Genomic DNA, 18,057 nt, shown 5'->3' with positions numbered 1-18,057 from the left:
GGGAGTTGGTGATGGACAGGGAGGCCTGGCGTGCTGTGATTCATGGGGTCGCAAAGAGTCGGACACGACTGAGTGACTGAACTGAACTGAAGCCTTAGGTTCTTCTTCTTTTTTTTAAATGTCTTCCTGCATTTAGCATTCTCTTTTGGAACTTAAAAAAATCTAACCATCAGGCATTATAGAATCCAAGAGATTAAAAAAAAGAAAAGGAATGTACTGAGCAGTGCTGCCCCCTGGAGGTCTCAACTAGAGGAAAGAGTGGAAACCTTTTTCTTAAAGGGCCAGAGAGTAAGTGTTTTAGACTTGGCAGGCTAAGAGGAAAAACTGGGAGTAATATGTAGATATTTATGTAAAAAATGTAAAAACCATTCTTGAGGGTGATACAAACACAGGTGCTGGGCTAGATTTGTCCCTGTTCACCCCTGGTCTAGAGAAATAACATAAACAGCCCAAAGTGCAAGCTGTAATGAGGGATGTATGAGGAAAACTATTCATCTGAACTACTTTCTTCCTTGAACCGACCACAGGTTTTAATTAAAACAGCCTTTCCTGCTTGTGTGAGAGCCCCGTGCCTCACTGGGGAACAGGGAGGCTCTCGCTGGGCTGTCTTTTCATCCTGCTCTCTCATCTTTCTCTTTGCTTTCTTCCACCTCAAACTACCTTTTCCTCCAAGAGCTCATTTATTGGGGACAAGATGAGGGGGCCTGGAGGGTGGGAGAAAGCGAAGGGAGAGGCCAACAAGAATTTTAATTTCCCATGCGCCAACATAATTACAGAACAGATACAAATCCCTCCAAAGCTTTTGTGCTGCTTTATATGCATGCATTATTTTCCTCATCTTTTTGTCACCAGCCAACCATTTAACTAGTTTACAGTCAGTTCCAAGGAAATTTATGTAGATTAGAAATCACCGACCTAAACTGAAGCCCCAAAGACATCTTACCTGTTACCACCTTGATAGATAATGTGCTTTAAAAAATTCACTCTCTCTTTTGGAAACCTAGTGTCAGCGGCGCTATCTGTCTTGTCTCAAAGGCCTGTGAATTGGCCCAGATATGAAGCGTGGGTGATCAGAAAGCCTCATCTCAGATTGTTCTGGAGTTTTTTTGCCAACAAGAGCCCATCACTTTGGGAATTCACTCAGAAAAGTAGAATAAAAGTATTAATAGCATAAAAAAAAATGCATTTAACTCAGTTGCATTTTCCTTTGCCATGATTAATTTCATTTCCCCTGGGAAATGTTACCCTTTGACGTTGTGGATGAATTAGAATTTTTCTCTCAGAATTATTAAAACATACCATTCCTAGCAAGCCAAGTGTTCCCTATGGCGATCTTTGATTTGTCTCACAGTTAAATGCAGTTAATATTGAACAAACAATTTGTTGTCATTATTAGTGTTTATTGTTAAGGCGACTTGAACACCAATGATATTTTCTTTTTGGAGAAGGCTCTTTTTTTTCTAACACATTCTGACCAGTGTTTTTTCTATGTATCAAAAACAATATGCTTGTCAATTTGAAGCCCAGCTGTGTCAAGGCAAAAATGAGAAGTGATACGACTGGGCTGGTAATCTGCGGCTTGAGGCCAAATGATGACTATTATGAGGTATAGTATACACAGGTACGGTGAGCTCATTTCTCAAACTGGAGGGGTGCCACTGCGAGGAAGCCATTTTATGACTAGGTGAGCGATCATATTAAGAGACAGGCTTAATAATGGTTGACCCACTATCAAAGCCATAGACACAGCAAATGTGTATGTGTAACATAGAGGGCAGATGTCTCCCACTTAACCTTGTACCTGGCCGGTTCCCCAGGGGCACAGGTGTGGGTCACAGAAGGCAGAGAAGCTTTCAACTGCTCTGCCTGTGTGGGAGGCAGTGTGGTGGTATCAGAATCTGGCAGCCATTGTGGGTTACCTCTCCACCCCCAATAGCCATTTCTCTCCTTTATGGTAAACACAATTTTTTTTTTGGGGGGAGGGGGCCGGCAGCACCAAGTTAGGGACTAAAATCATGATGGGTTTTAGTCATGAATGGCAATATCATTCCTTTTTTTAAAAAAACAATTTCTCACCTGAGCTGTGGGGCATGTAGCAGCTTAGTTCCAGGACCAGGGTTTGAACCTGTGCCCCTGGCATTGGAAGCCCAGAGTTCTAACCACTGGACTGCCAAGGAAGTTCCTTGGCAATCTCATTCCTTTCAACAGGGTTTTCCTTTTCCAGTGCTCTCTGGAGTCAGGGTGGCTATGTATGTAAGGCCAATGTTATGGTGGGAGATATCTGCAGTTGGGCTTCTGGGAAAAACGTCTCCTATTTTTTTACCCGACTGTTGTTGTATGGGGATATACTGCTTGGGCTGGTGGCCATTATCTTGTGATAACTCAGAATGAGAAGCTGACAGAGGAGAACGACAAAGTCAAGATAGAAAGAAATAAGATGTTTGATGGTGTTGGGGAGCTGTGCACCCAATCTGGAGTTCAGCATATTTGGAATTCTTGTCACATGAGGTAAGAAAATGCTTTTATTGCTTAAGTCACCATGAACTGGGTTTTCTCTTTCAGTTGCTTGAAGCCAAATGACTTTGAAACGGAGAGACATTCTCACTTATATTGTTGTTGTTGTTTAGTTACTAAGTCGTATCCAACTCTTTGCGACCTCATGGACCTTAGCCTGTCAGGCTCTTCTGACCATGGGATTTCCAGGTGAGAATACTGGAGTGGGTTGCCCTTTCCTTCTCCGGGGGATCTTTCAGACCCAGGGATCAAACCCATATCTCCTGCATTGACAGATGGACTCGTTACCACTGAGCCACCTGCAAAACCCCTCTCACTTATTTTTCCTCACAGACCTTGGAGGCGTTTCAGTACTTTATGGGCTCTAGCTGGAGAGGTAGCAGCATACAGAAAGGGTGGTGGTGTCAGGTCAGAGCATATGCGGTACCCAGATTATGCAGAAGTACCAGTGGAGGCAGAGGTACTCAGTGGCTGTGGCAGCCAGTCTGGTGATCCCAACAGAAGCGGCACATGTTGCTGACTGAGGTCATGAGGAGGGAAGCCCAGTAGATGTAGTGGTACCTAGTTGACAATGGGATGCCTCATGTTCAAGGAGTAGAGCAGAAAATAGAAAAAAGCTATGGTACACAGTAGCTGACTGGATAGTGGATTTGACTTGTCTATGAGTAGCACATACACGTCATCTCTGGTATCTTACAAAGGATAACTTGCTGCAACATATATACCCAAAATGCATAATGGCTCAGATGCAGTAAGAATTTATATTTTGTTCACATGCAGGCCAGTGGAGAGTGGATGGTTCTCCATGCGTTGATTCAGGGGCCCAGGAGACTTCCACCTGGAGATTCTGCAGTTCTCTCGGATCTAGTTGTCATCTGCATCGAGCTGGTAGAGGAGGGAAAAAAGAGAGTCTGGAGCAGAGATGCCTGCCTTCTTAAAAGCCCAGGTCCAGAAGTAGCACACTTCACGGTGAGAATGGGTTATGAGTTTCTACCTAGGTGCAAAAGGAGTGGGAACTGGGTTTTCCAGGCTGGGCAGATGCTTTCCAGTTACAACTTTGTATTACGAAATGGGAGACCATTCTGATGGGTAGTCTCTTCCACCCTGATTAGACATACTTGTTCAGGGGTGGAACTGGGGTAGGGTAGCTGATACTTTGCAGAACCTTGGCGTTTCCTAAGTGGCTGGTGGGGTAAGCCAGTGACACACAGGTGACAAGACCAGTGATTTATCCATTTATCTTCTAAGTGAAGAAGTGGCTTTTCTCCCCTCCCCCTTCCTTGAAATTATCTGCTTGCCTATATAAAATTACTGATTAATTAAAAAAATCCTTTCTTTTGCTAATTATTTTGATATGGTATGACCATAGTACTGAATTTCATTTCTGATTTAACTTAAACCATATATCAACAGTCTAAACTGTTATACTTGCACCTACTAAGTCCTTTTATTTAAGAACAAAGCCCTTAAAAGCACTAAAAGCATGCAGTTTTTTTTTTTTTTTTCTCTTTAAGGGATTTTGATGACTGCATGGCTTTTGACTACTAAGAAATGGAATTTCATTTCAAAATGAGTGTCAGACTTATTTTTCAAGTGCCTTGTCATAAATGCATTGCTATCCATGTAATAAAGTAATTTTCCCTTGTGTGACAAATATAGCACTAAAGAAGAATGAGCCTTGTCTGATAAAATGGCTTTTATTAATCCCCTAATGTTTTTATTTTGTTGTAGAATTATGATTAGTTTCAAGAGAGTAGCAAACGGGTTATGATCAGAGTTGGATATTATTACTATCCAGATATCTTTGGTTAATGCCTGCTGTTTATTTCAAAAACAAAATGCTCCCATTAAGAAAAACCAACGATAATGGCCTGACTTTATTATCAAGAAATTATACCTGTTATGTAAACCTTGCTAATTATAAGTGCTTGAATTCATTTGGGTGATATAACAGATGAAAAAGGCCATTTATTAGGAGGAGTACTTGGCTTTTGTACCAGCATAATAAAACTGAAATAATAAAAAACAATCTAAGGAAAGAAGAAATGTTAATGAGGAGCGGAATTTGCCCAGGAATGAATTATACAGGGAGACAACATAGTGTGTGGGATTCACATGGAGTGCTTTGTCTTGGAAATGAGGGATTCCCCTCAGCCTCTCTGAGCGTTGTCCTCAGTTCCCTTTCTTCTCCTTTCCTTACTTTTTGTGGAGGACCCGATGCATGCACTGGCTCCAGCTTCTACTGACTCCTAACTCCTCATAAATTCAGCTCTGTTCATGGTCCAGTGTGCCTTGTGACCATCCCCACCTGGATGTCCTGTCCAAACAGAATTGATCTCTTGTCCTCTTCTTTTATTGACTTTCGATTGGGGGTACAGTTGCATTACAATGCTGTGCTAGTTTCTGCTGCACAATGAAGCGAACCAGCTACATGTATACATGCAGTCCCTTCCTTTTGGACCCCCCCGCCCCCCATTCCACCCCTCTAGGTCACCAGAGAGCACCGAGCTGAGTTCCCGGTGCTATATATCAGGTTCCCACTAGCTATCTGTTTTGTGCACGACACTGCACATACCTCAATCCCAGTCTCACAATTCATCCCACCCTCTTCCTCTGTTCCGTGTCCACATGTGTTGTCCTCCTCTTGAATCATCTGTCCCAACCTGTATATCATAGTGTCACCCTTGACTCCTCCCTCCCTCATACCACATATCCAATAAGTCACATCCTCTTGTTTCCAGCCAGACATCTCTCTCTCAAACCTAGCTTCTACGCTCACTGTCACTGCCCTAGCCCAGGCCATTACCATTCTTGTTTAATGATTATGAACTATATGTGTGTGCCAGGTGCACGCTCAGTTGCTAAGTTGCATCTGACTCTTTGTGACCCCCGTGGACTGTAGCCCATCAGGCTCCTCGGTCCATTAGATTCTGCAGGCAAGAATACTGGAGTGGAGAAGACATACAGATGGCACAAACACATGCAAAGATGCTCAGCATTGCTTATTATTAGAGAAATGCAAATCCAAACTACAATGAGATATCACCTCACACTGGTCAGAATGGCCATCATCAAAAAGTTTACAAACAATAAATGCTGGAGAGGGCGTGGAGAAAAGGGAATGCTCTTGCATTGTTGGTGGGAATGTAAACTGGAAGGTGGTATGGAGATTCCCTAAAAAGCTAGGAATAAAACCACCATATGACCCAGCAATCCCACTCCTAGACACATACCCTAAGGAAACCAAAATCGAAAGAGACACATGTATCTCATTATTCATTGCAACACTATTTACAATAGCTAGAACATGGAAGCAATCTAGATGTCCACGGACAGATGAATGGATAAAGAAGTTGTGGTACATATACACAATGGAATATTACTCAGCCATAAAAAGGAACACATTTGAGTCAGTTTTAATGAGGTGGATGAACCTAGAACCCATTATGCAGAGTGAAGTAAGTCAGAAAGTGAAAAATAAACATTGTATTCTAACAATATATCTGGAATCTAGAAAAATGGTACTGAAAAATTTATTTACAGGGCAGCAATGGAGAAACAGACATAGGAAATAGACTTATGGACATGGGGAGAGGGGAGGAGAGGGTGGGATGTATGGAAAGAGTAACATGGAAACTTACATTACCATATGTAAAATAGATAACCAGCAGGAATTTGCTGTATGTCTCAGGAAACTCAAACAGGGGCTCTGTATCAACCTAGAGGGGTGGGGTGGAGAGGGAGACAGGAGGGAGTTTCAAAAGGGAGGGGATAAATGTATACCTATGGCTGATTCATGCTGAGGTTTGACAGAAAACAACAAAATTCTGTAAAGCAATTATCCTTCAATTAAAAAAAAAAAAAGAATACTGGAGTGGGTTGCCATTTCCTCCTCCAGGGGATCTTCCCGACCCAGGGATTGAAGCCATGTCTCCTGCATATCCTGCATCGCAGGCAGATTCTTTCCCACTGAGCCACCTTGGAAGTCCTATATATTGAACCATATTTAGGATGTAATCATTAAAGCAATTTGATTTCTATCTTCTGTAGACCTTTTATTTTTAAATTGTTCCTTCAACTTTTTATTTTGAAATATTTCAAATCTACAGAGAAATGGAAATCCTAGAACAATGAATAGATGTATAAGCTTTGTCTTCCAGATTCATCAAGTGTTAATACTTTACTGCATCCCTCTCTCTGAGCTTATTCCCCGTGTCTGCACAGAACTGAGCCCTGCTTGGGCTCCTGAGGGATATGTGGCTTGGGATTGGCATGGCCATCTGTTGCTGTTGGTCTGACTCTGAGAGTAAGTAAAATGTATTTTAGGCAGCAGGGAGGGAGACAGCAGAAGAGAAGGGATCACTTTGATGAAGGATGTTGCGAGCCTTGGCGAACCAGCTGCTCCTGCTTGGAAATCTGGGTGTCAGCACTGGGCATGAGGCCATTCTCCCGGGGTGGCCCTCAGAGTATGAGGACATGGGCAGCTGTGGCAGGGTCAGGATACCTCCCTCAAGTGGCTCTTTGACAGTGGACATTTGGAGCAGGGGGATGTGAACAGACTTCTGTCTGAGCATAACAACACGCGGAGAGTCTCAGAATGGGAGAGGCTTTGAAGTGGCAGCTGCATAGCCTAATAGCACTAGGCTAGGAAACAGCAATATGTGGGTGTTGTTACTGTGACCTCATGGGCTGGTGTGGTTTGCAGACATCCGGGTTGCTCAGGGACAGAAATAAAGATGTTTAAAGAAAGCTGCACAGGGAACATTTCATTTTCCCTGCAGTTCTCCATACCCCTAATTGTGGAGAAACAATTTCTCAAGTGCCTACCTTTCCAGTCTTTCCTGTTGATTGTATCCATGGGATATGGACACATGTGACAATCTGCCTCTTTGGCCAGTTGATTCTCAAAGCCATTGAGGACTATTAGCTTTGATTTTATTTTGACAGAAGTAGAGTGTTTTTAAAAATATTTATTTACTTCTTTGGCTGTCGTGGGGTCTCACTTGTGGCATGCAGGATCTTCAGTCTCCATTGTGGCATGTGGTAGCATGCGAGATCTTCAGTTGCTCATGTGGGATCAAGTTCCTTGACTAGAGGTTGAACCCAGGCCCCCTGCACTGGGAGAGTGGAGTCTTAGCCACTGGACCACCACGGGGAGTCCCAGGACCTTTGCAGTTTAAAGATCTTATGTTCTCAATTTTTTCCAACTTCACAGTACAAAGTAAGCTCTTGAGCCTCTGTTACAGGTTTCATTTGTAGGTGGTGCTGTGCAGTGGCTCTTGCGCTAGCTCTTTCATTATATAACCTTCTCTTAAGGTTTTTCCTTTGGGCAAACTCATTGATGAGCACTGTAATACTGGCCTGATTTAAATTTCAACCACAGAAAAAGGGAGATAGAAATTTAAAGCTATTTTCTACTCAGTCAATTAGGCACAGTTCTGAGGCTTGTATGATAGTGACAAGTCTTATGATAGATGACACGAGATTATAATGTTAATGACTTAAAAAATAAGAAATCTCTATTATGGTTTATAGTTTGCTTTCCCTGAGGTTATATCTATTAGTCCCTGACTGATGTGATTTGTGTGAAATAGTGCACATGAAAATAAAGATTAGAGTTATTTGCTTTTCCTTATCCTTATTATGCAGTGATACATATAGGTATTATTTGGTTATGATTTAAAAAATCATGTTTTTATAATTCCTATTTAAAAATTCTTCTGTAACAGTAAGATTGATAGCTCATTGTTTTTTAAAAATTTGCATTTTAGGATTGTGTATGACAATATCCATCATTAAGTCCTATTGATTTCACTCTGTCTCTTGAACCTGTCCACTACTGTCCATCTTTACTGCCACATTTTCTTGCCTGCGTTACTTCTAAGTCCTCTATTTATTTGAGGGAAAAGCACAGTCATCTATAAGAGTGCCCTCAGTTTCAAGCGCCAGCTGCAAATTCAGAGGTCCCATGGCCATTTCTCACCATGCTTTGGTGTTTTTATCAAGGTGTCATACATAGGTATGGTTGATTTAATCACTGGCATGTGGCTAAATCTCCAGTCTCCCTTCCCTACCTAGAGATTGGGCTAATAGCATGTGTTTTAAAGCACAGCCCTCTAATCACACAGTTGGTTCTTTCTGGTATGGCCAGCCCCTATTCTCAGTCACCTTAGAGGTCCACGGGAATCACTTTGTTAGCATAAACAATGATGTGTGGTCTGATGGGCCCACCATGAATACCAAAGACAATCCTATCATCAGGAAATTCTGAAGATTTAGGAGGCCATCTCCTAGAAATTGGGGACAAAAGCCAGCAAAAGTCTTTTAGTATTTACTACCTACTTTGGCCTCCTTCTACTCTATTAAGTGTTTATCTGGTACCCTGGAAGGTGGCTCTAAGGGGAATGGAGAAAACAGACCACTAGGAACTGCAATCTTGAGAGCCCCAAGAAGTTTGGTGCTCTTGACTGAACTTAGCACAAAGAGTATTCCTTGAAGAAGCTGCCTATGCAGAAACCTGGATCCACAAAAATCTTACTGTAGCAGTGGGCTAGCAACAGCTGGCAAAATATATAGAATCCTTTTTTCAGTAAGACTACTGTATTACAATGAGAAACAATGGAAACAGTGACTTGATTAGACCCAGTTCCCATTCTGCTAGGATGAGGGTGGCAGACTGAACCCCAATTCTCTTGGATGCTATAGGCCCTTGCAGTTCCTGAGCAATTTGGCTGGAATGAAGGAAAATCTGAAGATTATGAATTTCTTACTAATTTCTTACTAAGGTGGGAAACTTGAGCAATTAGTTAGACAAGTAGAAGAGCTGTAACTGAATTTATACCTAAGTCTATGGAATAAGCCACATTAATTCTTTTTTTAAAAAAATTATTTGTATTTATTTGGTTTTATTTTTGGCCACACAGGGTCTTCACTGCTGCGCACTGGATTCTCTTCGAAGTGGCTTTTCTTGCTGCGGAGCATGGGGTCTAGGTTTGTCAGCCTCCGTAGCTGTAGCACATGGGCTCAGTAGCTCTGACACACGGGCGTAGCTGCTCCATGGCATGTGGCATCCTCCCGGAACTGAGATCAAACTGTGTCCCCTGAATTGGCAGGCAGACTCTCAACCACTGGACCACCAGGGAAGTCTCTACATTAACTTTTATTTAAGATTTTTTTCATAGTTTTCTACTCGAAACTATGGATTTATCTTGAGTCTTAGGCCAGTGCTATCCTGTTTTAATAAATTTGGTTTTACAATAAATTGTGATGCCTGCTTGGGATTAAACAGTCCTAGACATCTTTGCTGTAGGTCCCTGAGAAATTTTTGTCAAAGGGCTTGTTCTGACTTGGAGTTGACCTGAGAATGCATGAACCTTGGTTTACTCTCCCTTGAGATTCCATATAAATTTTAGGATGGATTTTTCTATTTCTTAAAAATATATCTTTAGGATTTTGATAGGGACTGCATTGAGTCTGTGGATTGCTTTGGGTAATACTGACATTTTTGTTAAAATTAAGTTTTCCAACATTAAGTTTTCCAGTCCATGAAGTTATCACATCCAAAGGATATTTTCATTTATTCATGTCTTCTGTAATTCCTTTCAGCAATATTATGTAGTTTTCATCGTACAAATCTTTTACCTACTTGATCAATTCCTAAGTATTTTATTTTTTGATAATATTTTAAATAAAATTATTTTTATAATTCCCTTTTTAGATTGGTCACTGTTAGTGTACAGAAATGGCAACCGATTTTTGTGTGTTAACTTTATATCCAGCTATTTGCTGAGTTTATTAGTTCTTTCTAAATTTACTTTATTATTTTTAATTTTTTTATTTTTTGGCTGGACCATGCAACATGTGTGGGATCTTAGTTCTTTGATCAGGGATTGAACCTGCAGCCCTGCAGTGGAAGTGTGGAGTCTTAACCACTGGCTGCCAAGGAAGTCCCTGTTTATTAGTTCTAACAGCTGCCTCACCCCCAATTTCCTTCTTTATTAAAGTCCTTTTTCAGATGAGGAAACAGAGTCCCAGAGTTAAGTGACTGGTCACCAAAGTCACATGTTCTCTGCTGACTCACCGTCTCTGTTGAACTCAAGGGATGTTCAGTTCAGTCCTCTATACTCTGCGTTGGCAAGGACCTAATGGCAAAGAATTCGCCTGCAACGCAGGAGACCTGAGTTCAATCCCTGGGTCAGGAAGAGTCCCTGAAGGAGGGCATGGCAACCCACTCCAGTATTCTTGCCTGGGAAATCCCACAGACAGAGGAACCTGGTGGGCTACAGTCCATGGGGTTGCAAGGAGTCAGACGGAACTGAATGACTAAAACACACTTTCACTACTGAATGCTCTCTGTTGATGTGAGTGTGAGTGTGCTGTGTGCAATCCATATAAATAGAAAAATCTAGGAATATTCCATTAATGATAGAGACTTGTGTAAAATGGCAATTAGATCCTGACATAAAATGCTTGGACAGTTGTCTTTGTTTTTTCTTCATCTTTTCTTATCCCTTTAAATCTTCTGGTTGCATTGTGATGTGAATCTTTACAATTCTAGCAATTCTGCCTGTTCATAAGGTAGCATTTCTGTTTTAAAAGGGAGGGAGCAGGTTTCAGTGAGAGCATCTATAGCAGCAGTGGAGGTCCTGGACCTATTAGCTAGTGCTCTCCTGGTGGCAAATGAAAGAAACTGAACTTGAACTAGGGAAAGTAGACAAGGGCAGGGCCAGAGTGGGCATTGGGGAAAACTGGCACCAGGGACTTGGGCATGTAAGGGCTCTCCTGCTCTTCATTGCTTGTCTTGGCTTCTTTGAGCATCACCTTTGAGCATCTGCTCAGACTGGCTTCTCATGTGCCTGGGGTTGCAGTTGCTGTAGTTCCAACCTGGCATATTTACATTTCCAAGATGAGAGGAAAGACTCTTTCCACCTCTCAGGTTTGAAAAAAATCCAGAGTAAAATTCTGATAGGCTTGACTTGGGTCACATGTCTATTCCTGGGCCAATCCCAGTGATAGGGTTGAGACTTTATGATTGGCCCATCTTGGGGCAGGCGCCCTCCTCTTGGGACGTGTTGGAAACACCCACTAGAACCACACGGTTTGAAAAAGTATTAACCTGCAGATGCTGTTCTGGGCATCATTTTAGTACATTTTTTCTTTGAAGCTCTCTTCCCTCTGACTCCTTATATTTATAAAAATGACATCACAGAGAGAGCCTCTGTTAGGTCCTAAACTCCCTTTAGCACATGGTTGCTTCTGAACATTCTTAACAAAAGTGAGTTGCCAATGCCTCTTCTGATAAGAAGAGAGGGTGTGCTCAGGGCAGGAGCCCCAGGAGGATAGGGCAGGTTGCAGGCTGTCTGTCCCCAGGGAGCAGGACCCATTGAATGTGTTGACTGGCAGGACACGGAAAATGGACTTTTGGGGTATAGTAGAAATCCTGTGATCCTGGGGCGCCGGGAGGGTTCTGTATTTCTGGCTGTTAGTAGATAAGAAAAAAGCTTCTGTGTGCTGAAAACTAGAGCACAGATACAGAGAGATTAGCGCTTTATTGAGTGGGAGAGAGGGGAGGGAGAGGAAGAGAGAGAGAGAAAGGGGAGAAACGGTGCCTATTTTGAACCCTTGTGCCCACAGCCTTCCACTCTATTATGGTGTGTCTCCCAACTCAGGAGTTTGCCTGGGGGCTTCCCCAGCCAGTTTTCAACTCCACAAGGCAGGAAGAAAATGCTTATTAATCTTTTGGTCTCATTTTTAATTGGCTCAGAAATTTAATCAGAAAATTCCAGATACATGCAATTGTAAAAAAAAAAAAAAAAATCTATTAATTAGCTACCCACAGGCTTGCCTCCTCACGTTAGGTTTAAATCCTGAGGAGAAAATGACATGGAGCTCTGTTCTGTACCTGCAGGTATAGAAACCACCACCCAAGATGAAAGCATCAGTGCACATCCTGCTTTGGAAGGATTCGGATTTTAGAAAAGAAGAGAGGCGGTGAGAGCTCATTACCGCATCGCTGAAGTGGTGAGAATTATAAAGAGCTCCCTTTTCTCTTTCATTTTCTGTGTGCGTTGAGTGCATTCTTCTGGTGGGACAGCAGTGCTCACAAACATTCACTCTGCTAATGACACTTGACATTGCTTGTCACCTGAGAAACAAGGATGCCTAATTCAGGAAATGGGCACAAATGTGGTAACAGCCCACCGTAGAGACTCTTGCAGGGGCGAAACACTCAAAATGTACTCAGGCTCCGCTGAGCTCAGAAACACATTTCAAATACGCAGGTAAGCCAATTTGCTTGACATCCCTCACTTTTCTTCTTGCTCATGGCCTTTGGTTTATATACCCTAAAGATAATTCAATCAAGTGTGACCTCTTGCCTCAGGGGTGGTCAGTCCATTGCCAAGGACCCCGCCTATTATATCGTTTCTCTATCTCTCTATGTATCTCTCTCTCCTCGTCCAAGGATCTTGCTAAAAGGCAGATGCTGGTTAAGTAGGGCTGGGGTGGGGCCTGAGATTCTGTATTCTGACAAGTTCAGGTGATGCAATGATGTATGTTCCAGGGCCACACTTAGCAATTGAAGGGACTAAGTCACAGAGACAGACAGAAGAGCCCAGACATTTTTACTGTGGTGTTGGTGTAAAGGTCAGGGAACTTGTGCTGCAGAGGGTCCCCAACAAGCTCTGGTTTTGTCCTCTGAGGTTTGTTTTTATTTTTGTCCTGATTTTCCAATTTTCCTATTTTTTGTCCTTGGATTCCCCAAGAGATATACCTTTTGAACAGAGCTGCTTTTCTTATGCTAATTTGAGGGAGATTCTGTTTCTTCTTCTCAACCAGATGGGTCAAAAACTAGCATTTAGAGAAGAGCTCGATGTGGGTCCAAGTCACTGAGCATTGCCTCACCTTGGCCATGGCCTGACACCTTCTCCTGCTGCCCCATCCTTGTCAGAAACACGGAGTCTGTGCCTTTGCGGGGCAAGGCCTTCTTCTGGCCATGTTAACTTGTCCATTCGTTTAGTGCCAACTCCTCTAGCTAAGAGGTGCAATTTCAAAACAAATATTTTTCTAATGCCACAAACTGAAGAAGGCAGAAACTTTAGCTGTCCGATACAAAAACAACCAGAAAATACAATAAATGAATCAGTGGTTAGAATGCTTAAGAGTAGATTTATTTGCAACGTGAATGGCATATTGGTTGTGATTATCCTGTGGCCCACAATGACTTCCTGTTATACAGATGCACACCAAGTAGGAACTAACTTGTGTTCTATTTAACATACTCACAAAGTGGGGGAGAAGTCTAGGAATAAGTGAGTATTAATATGTGACTGCTTAGGTTGTTTTATTGCTTGACCTTTATGGCATCACACTCAGTTTGGCTCAGGAAGTGAAAATGAAATGGGCAAATATATTCAGAGACATAGAGAACAATGAAGAGAATAGTTTCTACTCAGCACTTGGCTTGTGGAAGTGAAAGAAATTCAATTCCTTCAGGGTAATATGCAGTCACTCAAGACATATTTAATGAGCACCATTTTTGTGCAAGTCACCATGGTAGGTGAAGTAAGAGCTCAAAGTGAGCAAAATGCTGTTCCTTCCCTAGAAGCTCTTACAATAAAAACAAACAAAGAAAAACCAATTAAGAAACAGTCTCTTCTCCTTCCGTGTTCTATTAACTGAGAGCTACATTGGGCCTCTTTTCCTTAAGCCAATGGAATGCATCTCTAATGGTGAAAGCATCAGGCCAACGAGAGAAACGTTTTTAGAAGACGTTTCCAGTGCTTCTCAGATCTGAGGATGCAGGTGACAATCCACTCTGAAGTGTAACCCTGTGTTCATCCTTCCACAGTCAGAGCACAGTCAGAGCCATTTTTTTGCTCAGATAATCACGGCTAAATCTTTTGGCTAACTGACACCTTCCATACTCCATCAACCCTTACAGTTTCCCTGAGAAATTTATGTCTTGGTCTCTGCAAGGGGCCACCTGGAGAAGTTATTTCAGGAGCCAAATGACAAAAATGGTGAGTTGGCTGAGCCTTGCTACCTACCAGCCAATCTCCCCACTCAGGGTATAGATTGTAATTGAGGATGCCAGGCCACGGGAGGTATGAGCTGAATTGTATCCCCCTCCCATTCACATATGGAAGTCCCAGGCCTTGTGTGACTGCATTGGATACAGGGCCTGTAAGGAGGTGATTGTTTAAATGAGGGCACAAGGGTGGGACCTTGATCTGATAGAACTGGTGCCATTATAAGAAGAGGAAGAGACATCAGAGGTGTCTCTTCACCACTGGAGGACATGGCAAGAAGGCAGCCATCCGCCACCTGAGGAGAGAGCTCTCCCCAGAACCCAGCCATGCTGGCACCCTTGTCTTTGTCTTTCAGCCTCCAGAATTGTGAGAAAGTATCTGTCTGTCATTTAAGCCACCCAGCCTGTGATATTTTGTGATGACAGCCTGAGCAGACTAATACAACGGGTGATTCAGTGAATGGGAGGCAGGATGAGATGAGCAGGGAGACAACTTAGGTTACTGTGAGAGAGGATGGTGCTGAGGGTTGGTGATCGGGAAGTTTCCCAGTGGAGATGAACTTTATTCTTTTCTTCAAAGAGTTCAAGACCCACAGCTGTGAACCATGTCTTCACTTCTTATAGATGGGTAGCAAGAAAAACTGCCATTGACAAGATGTGTATTTAATTTTAGGGCTTCTCAGGTGATGCTGGTAGTAAAGAACCTGCCTGCCCATGCAGGAGGCATAAAGAGAAACGGGTTCGATCCTTGGGTCGGGAAGATTCCTGGAGGAGGGCATGGCAACCCACTCCATATTCTTGCCTGGAGAATCCCATGGACAGAGGAGCCTGGAGGGCTACAGTCCATAGGGTCGCAAAGTGTTGGGTAAGACCGAAGAGACTTAGCATACATGCATGCACATATAATTTTGGGTGTATTGGCAACAACATTATTTTACTCTGAACTTCAAAGAAGATGTATCTCTAATGACACAGATAGAGAAGAAGTGATGTAAAAACAGACCTTTGGCCACAGAACTTAAGGAAGTTAGAGTTTGAATCCTACATATTTCTTAATTTTCGACGGCCCCAATAAACTGCATGTTAAAACTACATCCTCCCAATCCACTTATCTGATCTTTAGGGTTTCCATTTCTCAGGAGTTGTTAGGAGGAAAAACAGCTTTATCTCAGTTACTAGGAGATGCACAACCACCAATAATTAGAAAGGAATAAAATCGATGACTTAATGAATGTGCAGTTTACGCTCAAAGGTAACCTTTATTCTTTCCAATTAGGATGTTGTTTCTCTGTAGACTTGGTAGGTGCGGCTGTATTATAAATAGAGGTGATATTTTGTAGGGTTCTTCTAACTGAAATGTGCATGAGGTCAAATTATAATCAAGGTAATATATATAAGTAATGAGCTGAGCCCACATTCCCAGCCATTTATCCATTTAACGGTAATAAATGAGCAAAGATGAAAAGAATGCTTCCGGACAAACACAGCAAAATAGTTACTTGTGTGGTTGAGCACAGCAGCTTATCTCTTTGTAATGAATGCTTGCCAGTGATAATCAACCTCATTTGTTAATTGTATTCATGATATTAATGAGCTCATTACCATAATAGTCACATCCTGTTCTCCTGTGGTCCGAGTCAGGGGATTCACAAGTTTTGCACACCTTGTTGCTATAGATATACTTATGCATCCAAATTATGTACAAATTCAAATGCCATTTGTGTTGACTTTATACAAGGATACCCCTAAATCATTCCTTGCCTGGTTTTAAGAGAGCTCTCTGAGAATTTGGTAGAGATCTTTTCTTCTCAGAAAAATGAGGTTCATCTTTACGATAAAACTTCAAATTTGGTTTATGTTAGTTGGTAAAGATGATCTTTTCCTGTCTTGAATTCTGTTCTCCAGGAAGGCTTAGCCATGAGCCTGCAATCTGGGAGGAGGAGAATGAAGCGATGATGGCAAGTCCTAGCAAGTGAGGAAAGGGAGGTAAATAAAAATTCACCTATTTTGGCTTTAGGGATTGTGAAAAGAAAAAAAGGAGGCAGGTGGGAGATGGGTGTGTTGGGTCATTACCTACCAGGATGGAGGGTGATGGTTCATTTTAGTCTTGGGACTCTGGAACGTGACTGGATTATCTCCTTTTCCCAGGCATTTCCTGTATCAAGTTATGTGGTATGACTCGAGGAGACTGAGAAGGGTCCATGTGCCTCCCCCGACCTGATGGGGAAGGAGGCCAAATCGAATGAGAGTCATAGGCCCTGCCTTGGCATCTGGCACGACAAGAGGAAGGCGAGCCCCCTTTGGCCACATAGACCGGCAGCCAGAGGAAGGATGTGGCAGAGCTCATGTGAGTCAACCAGGGAGAACCACCAGGCCATCATGAAACTGCTCAGCTAGGGTCTTCTGCAGGAGACACTAGAACCCTCCAGTGGCTGTCTGCTTCCTGAAGGTTATCAGTTCAGGAACAAGTCCAGGCTGGGCATTTTGAAGCAGGGGACACTGTCTGGAACCAAGGATTCCTCCTCTTCCTTGAACATCATTTTGGTGAAGAGAAGAAGCAAGGACATCTGAACATCTGAATATTTATCCTGTGCATGCTAAGTTGCTTCAGTCATGTACTGACTTTTTGTGATCCCATGGACCATAGCCTGCCAGACTCCTGTGTCCATGGGATTCTCCAGGCAAGACTATTGGAGTGGGTTGCGATGCCCTTCTACAGGGGATCTTCCCAACCCAGGGATCAAACCCGTGTCTCTTATGTCTCCTGTATTGGCAAGCATGTTCTTTACCACTAGTGCCACCTGGAAAGTGCAGAATATTTATCCTAAAGACATCAAATTATCTAAGGACTTTGTTTAGATTTGAGCATTGGACTGAGATTATAGGCTTGAACTAAAATGTCTCGTTCCCTCTTTCTGCTTAGAAGGGAGATGGGAACTTGTAAGAGAGCTTAATTAAATACAGCAATAATGAAACTTCATTTTCTCAGGATTTATGAAGTTGATATAAGTCTACTTGGAGCCCTTCTACAGATGAAAATACTATGAGGAGACAACCTGTTTTTGTCCTGCTCCCTCTCCGGGTCTTTTCTTTTACTTAAAACGACTGCTCTGTATAACTACAGAAAAGCTAGCAGCTTTGGAAATGGTTGTAACTGTCCTGTTACCATGAACTAAGCAGTTCAATGCCTACAAAAGAATGAAATAATGCCATCTGCAGCAACATGAATGAACCTGTGTACTGTGCTTAGTCTCTCAGTCGTGTCTGACTCTTTGTGACCCTGTGGACTGTAGCCTGGCAGTCTGCTCTGTCCCTGGGGATTCTCTAGGCAAGAATACTGGAGTGGGTTGCCATGCCCTCCTCCAGGGGATCTTCCCAACCCAGGCATCGAACCCAGGTCTCTTGCATTGCAGGAGGATTCTTTACTGTCTGAACCACCAGGAAAGCCGAAGAATACTGGAGTGGGTAGCCTATCCCTTCTCTAGGAGAACTTCCTGACCCAGGAATTGAACTGG

General features: G+C 42.7%; 2 long non-coding RNA genes across 2 annotated transcripts; both read left to right on the top strand.

Moving 5' to 3' along the window:
* The first annotated feature begins 3,294 nt into the window (after nt 1-3,294).
* LOC147371959 (uncharacterized) lies at nt 3,295-12,568 on the top strand. The gene is made up of 2 exons (XR_015164846.1): nt 3,295-3,483; nt 12,422-12,568. It is a non-coding gene; the product is annotated as an uncharacterized LOC147371959 (long non-coding RNA).
* A 3,879-nt stretch (nt 12,569-16,447) lies between these two features.
* LOC147371958 (uncharacterized) lies at nt 16,448-17,794 on the top strand. Its single transcript, XR_015164845.1, has 2 exons — nt 16,448-16,528; nt 16,691-17,794. It is a non-coding gene; the product is annotated as an uncharacterized LOC147371958 (long non-coding RNA).
* The last annotated feature ends 263 nt before the right edge of the window (nt 17,795-18,057 follow it).

Source organism: Bos grunniens, chromosome 5, assembly GCF_055505025.1.
Source record: "Bos grunniens cultivar Pamir isolate PY7600 chromosome 5, Bosgru_T2T1.0, whole genome shotgun sequence".
Lineage (NCBI taxonomy): Eukaryota > Metazoa > Chordata > Mammalia > Artiodactyla > Bovidae > Bos > Bos grunniens.
The sequence above is the reverse complement of the archived record's forward strand: the minus strand, read 5'-3'. Positions and strand labels throughout refer to the sequence as shown.